The sequence below is a fragment of the Capsicum annuum genome, unplaced genomic scaffold (genome assembly GCF_002878395.1).
Source record: "Capsicum annuum cultivar UCD-10X-F1 unplaced genomic scaffold, UCD10Xv1.1 ctg76606, whole genome shotgun sequence".
Lineage (NCBI taxonomy): Eukaryota > Viridiplantae > Streptophyta > Magnoliopsida > Solanales > Solanaceae > Capsicum > Capsicum annuum.
Genome location: NW_025886921.1, coordinates 26,861 through 35,168, shown reverse-complemented (window position 1 = coordinate 35,168; position 8,308 = coordinate 26,861).

Genomic DNA, 8,308 nt, shown 5'->3' with positions numbered 1-8,308 from the left:
ACCTGGATCAGCATCTATAACGACTTCATCGATACACGACACTTCTTTGTTAGGAAAATATGTCTTTAATGGCTCGTACTCTTCATCGATGGGATTCTCAGCAAGATGATCTGCCAAGGCTTGGGCTTTCATGGCGGTTCGAGTCACATATACAATGTCGAACTCGGTAAGCAATATTTGCCATTTTACCAATTGACCCGTTGGCATAGGCATCTGAAAGATATACTTCAAAGAATCCATATGGGAGATGAGATAAGTAGTATAGGATGAGAGATAATGCTTCAACTTCTGTGCTACCCAAGTTAGGGCACAACACGTCCTTTCAAGAAGAGTATACCTAGCCTCATAAGTGGTGAACTTCTTGCTAAGATAATAAATAGCCTGCTCCTTTTTTCTCGTGACATCATGTTGACCCAGGACACAACCAAAAGAATTGTCCATGACTGATAAATATAAGATCAAAGGCCTACTAGGCTCCGTGGGTACCAGCACGGGTGGATTTGACAAATATCTTTTGATTCGATCGAACACTTCCTGACATTCTTCAGTTATGTTGCTCCAGTATTCTTCAAATCGAACGGCATCACTCGATAATAATAAGTTCCCCATGGTGTGATAAAAGATGTCTTCTCCACGTCTTCATCATCCATAATGATCTGGTGATATCCGACATAGCAATCCACAAAAGAGGCAACCTCGTGTTTAGCACAGTTGTCTAACAAAATGTGGATGTTGGGCAGTGGAAAATCATATTTTGGACTTGCTCTGTTCAAATCACGATAATCAACACACACTCGAATTTTGCCATCTTTCTTTGGTACGGGAACAATATTGGATAACCAAATGGGATAGCGAGCTACTCGAATTACTTTGGCTTCAAGTTGTTTCATGATTTCCTCTTTAATTTTAATACTTACATCCGTTTTAAATTTCCTCAACTTTTGTTTAACAGGAGGGAATGCGGGATCAGTTGGCAATTTGTGAGCCACTAATTCAGTGGTTAAACCAGGCATATCATCATAAGACCATGCAAAAACATACTTGTAATCAATTAATGCTTGAATCTTTCCATCTTTTAGCTATGGCAAAGCATGTACACTGATTTTAGTTTCCCTAACATCTTCTTGATCCCCTAAATTTATTAGCTCAGTCTCATTCAAATTAGGATTCTGTTTGTCTTCAAACTGTTCCAACTTTTTGCTTATTTCTTCTAGTGCTTTTTCTTCATCATATTCCCCATCCTTCTTCATTACATCTTGATTAGTTTGGATCTTAAGATCAGGCTGAAAATTCTGCATGCATGTCATGTCATTAGAATCAGCATAAAAAGAACTGTGTAAGAAAATAAAAACGAAATATATTAGACACGAAACAAAAGGTACATTGTATTTCATTAAATAAAAAGATAGAAGGGTTTAAACATAGATGCCAACATAACATAAACAAACTAAAATCTTAATTACAACCCTGAAATAACTCGGATAAACAGAAAGAAAAACAAAATAAACTACCAAAACTCCCTCCTGACAGGGAGAGGAGTGACTTCCCAATTATTGAGCCGGACAGCTGGACCTATGAATTACACGTCTGCCATACTGGTACCTTCTCCTGCTTCGACCATATCAACTTCAATACAAAGGTTCTGAAAGTCATCAACCAATTCAACCTCAAATTCCACATGCTTCGTGACACCGCTCTTAACAAATGATTCACTGAGTAGTGGCATTGGGCGAGGGAGTGACCATATTTCCTTTTTCCTTCCCTTGGCTTTCTTCAGATCTTCAGCTGTAGGCTCAAATCACAAACCAAACGTGCCCACGTTATCACTCGGACATATGGGATAAACTATACCGTGCAGAGACACTCCCAAACCCTTTCCTGGCTCAAATCCGTATTTCTAAAATTCACTCACCATCATGATAGAAGCAGAAGACAATTGCGGTCCCGGTATAGCCTGCCATTCAAGGATACGATTCAATGGTACTGTATTAAAAATTTGATAGACGAATGTCTTCTCTATGTTATTTTCTTCAATAAAAGACAAGGGAGAATCTTTGTAGGCTGACAAATCTCCTTCACCATGAATAACTACTTCTTGCCTGTCATGCTCAAACTTAATCATTTGGTGCAGTGTAGATGCAACCGCCTTGGCCTTGTGGATCCACGTCCTTCCCAACAACAGATTGTAAGAGGATTCTACATTCAATACTTGAAACTTTATGGCGAACTCAACAGGCCCTATGGTCAACATTAGTTCTATTTCTCCAATGGAATTTGATTTTGCACCATCGAAAGCCCTAACACATACATTGTTGGGCCTGATCCTGTCAGCACCAATATTTAACTTTTGCAAAGTAGAAATAGGGCAAATATTTGCACCTGAACCTCCATCAATCATAACATGAGTGACGTAGAAATCTTCACACTTCACTGTAATGTAAAGGCCCCGATTATGCCCTATACTTTCAATAGGAAATTCATCGTCAGGAAAGCTGATCCGATTGACCTCAAAGATTTTTCCAACCATTTTCTCAAGTTGGTTGATTGTAATCTCCCTACCCTAGGAACATATGCTTCATTTAATACCTTCAGTAAAACATCACGATCCTCCTTCGAGTGTAACAGCAAAAATAAAAGGGAAATTTGAGCAGGGTTTTCTTCAAAATATTGAATACTCTGGCAGTTTCATCTTTTTAAAAAATTCTTCGGCTTCTTCTTCGGTGATAGGTTTTTTGATAGATAACGGTCCACTCACCGTTGGCTTGTAATTTCTTAAGCTTTCAGGCACGAAGCATCTTCCTAACCTAGTCAAACCCCTACCTCATCTACATCTTCTATGACTTCTTTCTCGTGATAGGTCATCACAGTCCACCCATAATTCCAGGGAACTCTTTTTGTATCAACTATCGGAGGTTGGGTCACTGATTTGAGGACAATAGGCGCTGCCAGTGCTCCTTTCACTGTCAAGATAGGCTGACTCAGAGCTCCTACCACTGTCAACTTAGGTTTATCCTGACTTAAATCAACATACCTTCGGGCGCCCTATACTGTGATCAGGGATTTCTTTGTGTTTTTTTGGGCTTTATCTTCTCTCATTCCTTCCTGGCTCAATGACATTGCTTTCAAAGACTCTGCTACATTCACCAATTTCTCCTCAGTGGTCTGTATCTTGACAATAGGCTTATAACCCCTCGAAGACTCTTTCCCATCATATATTAATTCTAACATATTAGCTTCAGTATGGGTTGGCAGCAGATTCTGATTAATGTTTGGACCCTCCGGGGCCTGGACCAGCATCTGATTTGTGTCAATTAAATCTTGGACAACTCTCTTTAAATGCCAGCATTTCTCGATATCATGGCCTGGCATATCAGAATAGTGCGCACACCTTAAAGAATAATCGAGATTCCTCGGCGATGGATTTGAAAGCCTTTCTTGAACTGGGCTCAAAACCTTCAACTTTCTCAACCTATCAAACAAGCTAGCATATGAATCCTCAAGAGGTGTGAATTGATTTTTGACCGCCTTTTCCTTCTTATACTTGGGCCTAGGCTGAAAATTTGGTTTGGAGGGGTTTTGGTAATTTGGTGGAGCGAATGGGTGATTTTGTGGAGCTTGCGCGCGGCACTGCGGGTAAGAAGGGGTTTGGGCATATGGCTGCACGCTATATACTGGGTATGGGGGTGGCAGAATGGAATATATAGGGTTTTGTGGAGGGTAGTAATGGTGGGGAGGAATATATGGAGCTTGGGTGTAGACTTGGGCATGGGATTGGGGATAGGGGCGAGGTGGTCATTTGGGATAGGAATGGGTTCCAGCTACGACAGTCGCCACGTCCTCTTTCTTTTTTTACCTCCAAATGCTCCAGATCCACCTTGAATCGCTTGTGTGGTGGCTTTTAATGCGGCAAAACTCACTATTCGTCCGGTCTTAATTCCGTCCTCTATTATCTCCTCCATTTTGAGGACTTCCATAAAAGAATTTCCCATTGCCAGAAGTAAATATTGAAAATAGGTCTCATCCTGTGCCTGAATGAAAACTTCTACCAACTTACTTTCTTTCATTGGAGGCTTTACCCTAGCGGCCTATTCATGCCACCTTATCGCGTATTCCCGAAAACCTTCAGTGCTCTTTTTCTTCATATTGACCAAGGATTTTTTGTCCGGAATCAGGTCGATGTTGTACTGAAAATGTTGAACAAATTCAGAAGCCAAATCATCCCAGCTGTTCCATTTATCGATGTCTCAATCGATAAACCATTCTGAGGCCAGATCTGAAAGACTCTCGCCAAAGAAGGCCATGAGCAGTTCTTTCTTTCCTCCTGCAGCCCTCAACTGGTTGCAATAACATCTTAAGTATGCCAAGGGATCACCGTGTCCTGCATACTTCTCGAACTTAGGCATCTTAAAACCGGGGGGGGGAGGTTGATGTCTGGGAACATGCAAAGATCTTTATAGGAAACACTCCTATAATCTCCGATTCCTTGCAAATTCCTCATAGCTTGTTCCAAAATTTTCAATTTTCGGGCTATGATATCCTGTTCCTCTGCTGCGACAGGTTTCTCCGTATCAAATGGAAATGCAGGCGGCTGAGTGTACCCATACAGTTCATTCACTTGCAAAGTAGGCTCCGGGGCATAATACTGACTATCTGAAACCTTCAGTACTGGCTCATTGGCAGACCTAGGAAGCCTCATTGTGGGACGCACAACATATACGGGAGTTTCATGTGGTGGCGGAACCACGAATACCGGTGTGATCGGTGGCGCTAGCTGAGCAGCCGGTCTTGATTGGGGAGCTGCCAAGGGCACTCCAGAATTGCCAGGATAATAATGTCGCGAAGTGAATCCTGGCGCGTGCTCAGGTGACTCAGTAAGAGCAGAGAATTGCGCTTGAGAGAGCGGTGGGCAATTAGAGATATTCCCAAGACCTTCAGGGAGCGGAGGAGGAGGCATTCCGCTGGCCCATGCCTGGTGTAAATCTATCAATTGTTGCCTGAGCCTTACTACCTCATCATTGTGTTCAGAACTTTCTTTCCTGTGATCCTGATCTGGGTCAATGAGCGAATTTTCAATCTCCTTGCTAGCCATGGCGAGCTTCGCTTTGGATCTAGTGAAGTATGGGTGACTAGCCAGAGTGCTGCAAACCTTCCACTGTTATCTGAAAGAACATGCTCATCAAAGAAGACATCCGTTAGGATTAGGGCACACAACAAACATGGGAATCACATTGGTAAAATTGTCCTAAATTCATGTTCATTTTTTACCAGCTTTGAGGGTAGCGAGGTCATTTTAACATCATCCCGATTTTTATCTACACTTATTTTTATCTACACCTATTATTATTATTATTATTATTTTTTTTTCTTTTTTTTTTCGTATCAATCTCTGTTCTTTTCTTTTCTCTCGTTATCTGCCTTTATTTTATCATTCTTTATGACTTTTGTTTTTCTTTAAAAGAGGAAAATAATGAAAAACAATGAAACAAAATGATTAGATCGAACCCAAAAGTAGGTTGCCTACGTATCATGTTGTACATGAATCAGATCTTGCGTAGTTCGGGCAGCATGCATAAACATTACCCACTTTTTTTTTTTTTGCGAAAACGAAAATAAACAAACCAAGGCAAGACGTAACATCAAAAAATTTTGAAGAAAGAAAACAACAAAAACGTGCAAAAGTTTGGGACCACTTTAAAACGAAACAACATATACGAAACAAAATTATAGACCCCTAAGACGACGTAGGTGAAATTACTAATAAAGACTCTAATACCAAAAATAACTTGACTTCGTCTTAAAGCAGACACCACCCTACAATGACAGACACATAAAAGACTCAAACTGAATAAAGACAAGAAGTGCTCTTTCAGACTGGTGCTCTGCGTGATCACCCTGGCTAATATAAACCTGCCTCTGAAGTTCTCTTTCTCCCATTTAAACTTTGTAGCATATCCTGTAAAGACACCCTGATACCGGGGAGGAAGCTTCGGGCCTGTATTCCTGCTTCATGAGGAGTGCACTTGGAAAGATTATTCTGACACCTTTCTACCGTCTTGAACAAATCTGTTAACTGAACTCTCAGCGTTTCCACTTTGGACCCTACACTTTCATCTTGATGGTCGTCTACTATGCATTCTTCCTGTATTCTCCCTCTAAACTGCTCTGGTAAGGGTTGACTGATACCCCGAGGGATAGATTGAAGCCAGACCCCATATCCCTGAGTGTACCCCAGATTATCCAAACTTTCTTTGAGTGTGTCTACACCTAGCTTTGTCGCATGCTTCCAAAACTGCTCGTACTTGCTCTCGCCTAAAGCTTGGTCCTTGAAGTACTCAACATCCTTCAGAAGATCCACTGCTGGTGGCACGTCCTGCAGCCTACCTAACTGGCGCATTACCCTAGAAAGACTGTATGGTCTAGTGCATTTGAGCCCTATCATGACTAAAGGGAGCTGCGTCTGACAACCCAACAAGATTATCTTCGGTTGAAACCACAGATAAGTCCACAAAATGTTATCCCCGATTCTTGATTCAAGAAATTCAATCCAAGCCTCGAATCCCACGGGTCGCGAGAATTTATCCAAACGCAACCTGGAGTCCATGGCTTTCACTCGATTAGGAATACAATGATCTAACACATCTGGTCTAACTAAAGAAGGCACATGTAAATGCTCCATCATCCATAACTGCAATATCAGGTTACTGCCCTAAAAAAATCTCCTTCCTCCCTTCACTTCAGTTAAAGCCTTATATATTTCTGTTAAGATCATGGGTATGAGAGTGAACCTTCCCTTTTGATTAATGGCCTTGTCATTTTGATCCCTATGAAATAGGGTCATCACCACAGATTGCAAAAGGGTATTAATACGTCTTTCTTCTAGTGGAAACACTAAAGTACCTAACAAAGCGAGGATGAAGACTTCAAGACGCTTTTTCTCCCACTTCTCCTTAGTCACATAAAATTCATCCCAAAAGCAATCAAAACCTTCCGAGGGCCCGAATCTAGCGAACAAAAAGTCTAAGGAGACCCACGAATCACTTAAACAACTCAAATGCATACCCTTACTTTTTAAACCACAAGACTGCAAAAATCTCACGCCAGTATGATTTTGTGCTCGGATCATATCTTTCTCGATATAGGACAAATGCAACAAACCGGATATTTCTGCCAAAGTAGGAGTCATTTCACATTCCCCAAACCTGAATACCAAACTGCTTGGATCCCAAAAGGTCAACAAAGCCTCTATTAAATCTGGACGAGGGGTAACATGCAGAAGTTCCGTAAGATCACCTAATATTTTAACCAGTTTCTGCTGATCAACATAGTTAAACATTTCCCACCATTTGATTAACTTTTTGGGCACCTTGACAACCATAAGAACTCTAGACTTAGTGGATAAATCCATCCTATAATAACACATAAGACGTTATCTCAAAAACTTCGACAGGAGTAGAAGATTCCCAACCCTTGGGATTTTTGACGCAAACATATGTCGATGGGACAGACCACATTCATGACTCTAATTTGCTGAACAGAAGTACTGAGTGAAATCAGTCTGCTTGGCAAACAACTCTAGATTACGAGGCGAGAGACCTAGGCTAATAATAGACAAAGGCCAACACAAAGAATTACCGGACCCATCGAGGGTTGCCTACGTATCCCAACCCAAGGGAAGGGAATCAGGTATGCGTAGTTCATCCAGATTGGACAATTAACGATTAACTAATAAATTAACCCTAACTTAGGAGACACTTTCACTTTTAAGGTATTTTGAGAAGACAAATGCAAAACGTAAAAAAAATCTTTTTTGAGTTTTTGGATTGTGAAGAACAAAAGCCATAAAGAATTCTAAAATAAACTGCGAAATTCTTTTTTTTTTCATTCTTTTCGACTCACTTTTTCTAATTTTATTCTTTTTCATTTTTGCCTACACACCTTACTCCTAACAATTTTATATATATTTTCCAAAATCAGTCTATCAAATGACCACGTTACCCTTAAAAATGCAGCAGTTAGGGCGCAGGGATGCTTTAAAGGGGAGTCTCCTACAAAGGGCCATGTGGGTCCCGCTAGGTCTCCGTATGATGAACATAAGCATGACCTAAAGGCTAACCTACGTTGTGGTTCACTAACAAGGCTGTTCGAGGGAGCGTATGGTCGATAGTGGCTTCTTTGATTTCCACCTACTCCATAACACCGACGGCTCCCCCCCTAAAATAAGGGTGACTCAACTAGAGGTTGTGTACAACACGTGTACTACGAACTTGTTGCAGAAAGAAGGACGGGGGGTGGACTCATGATGACAGAT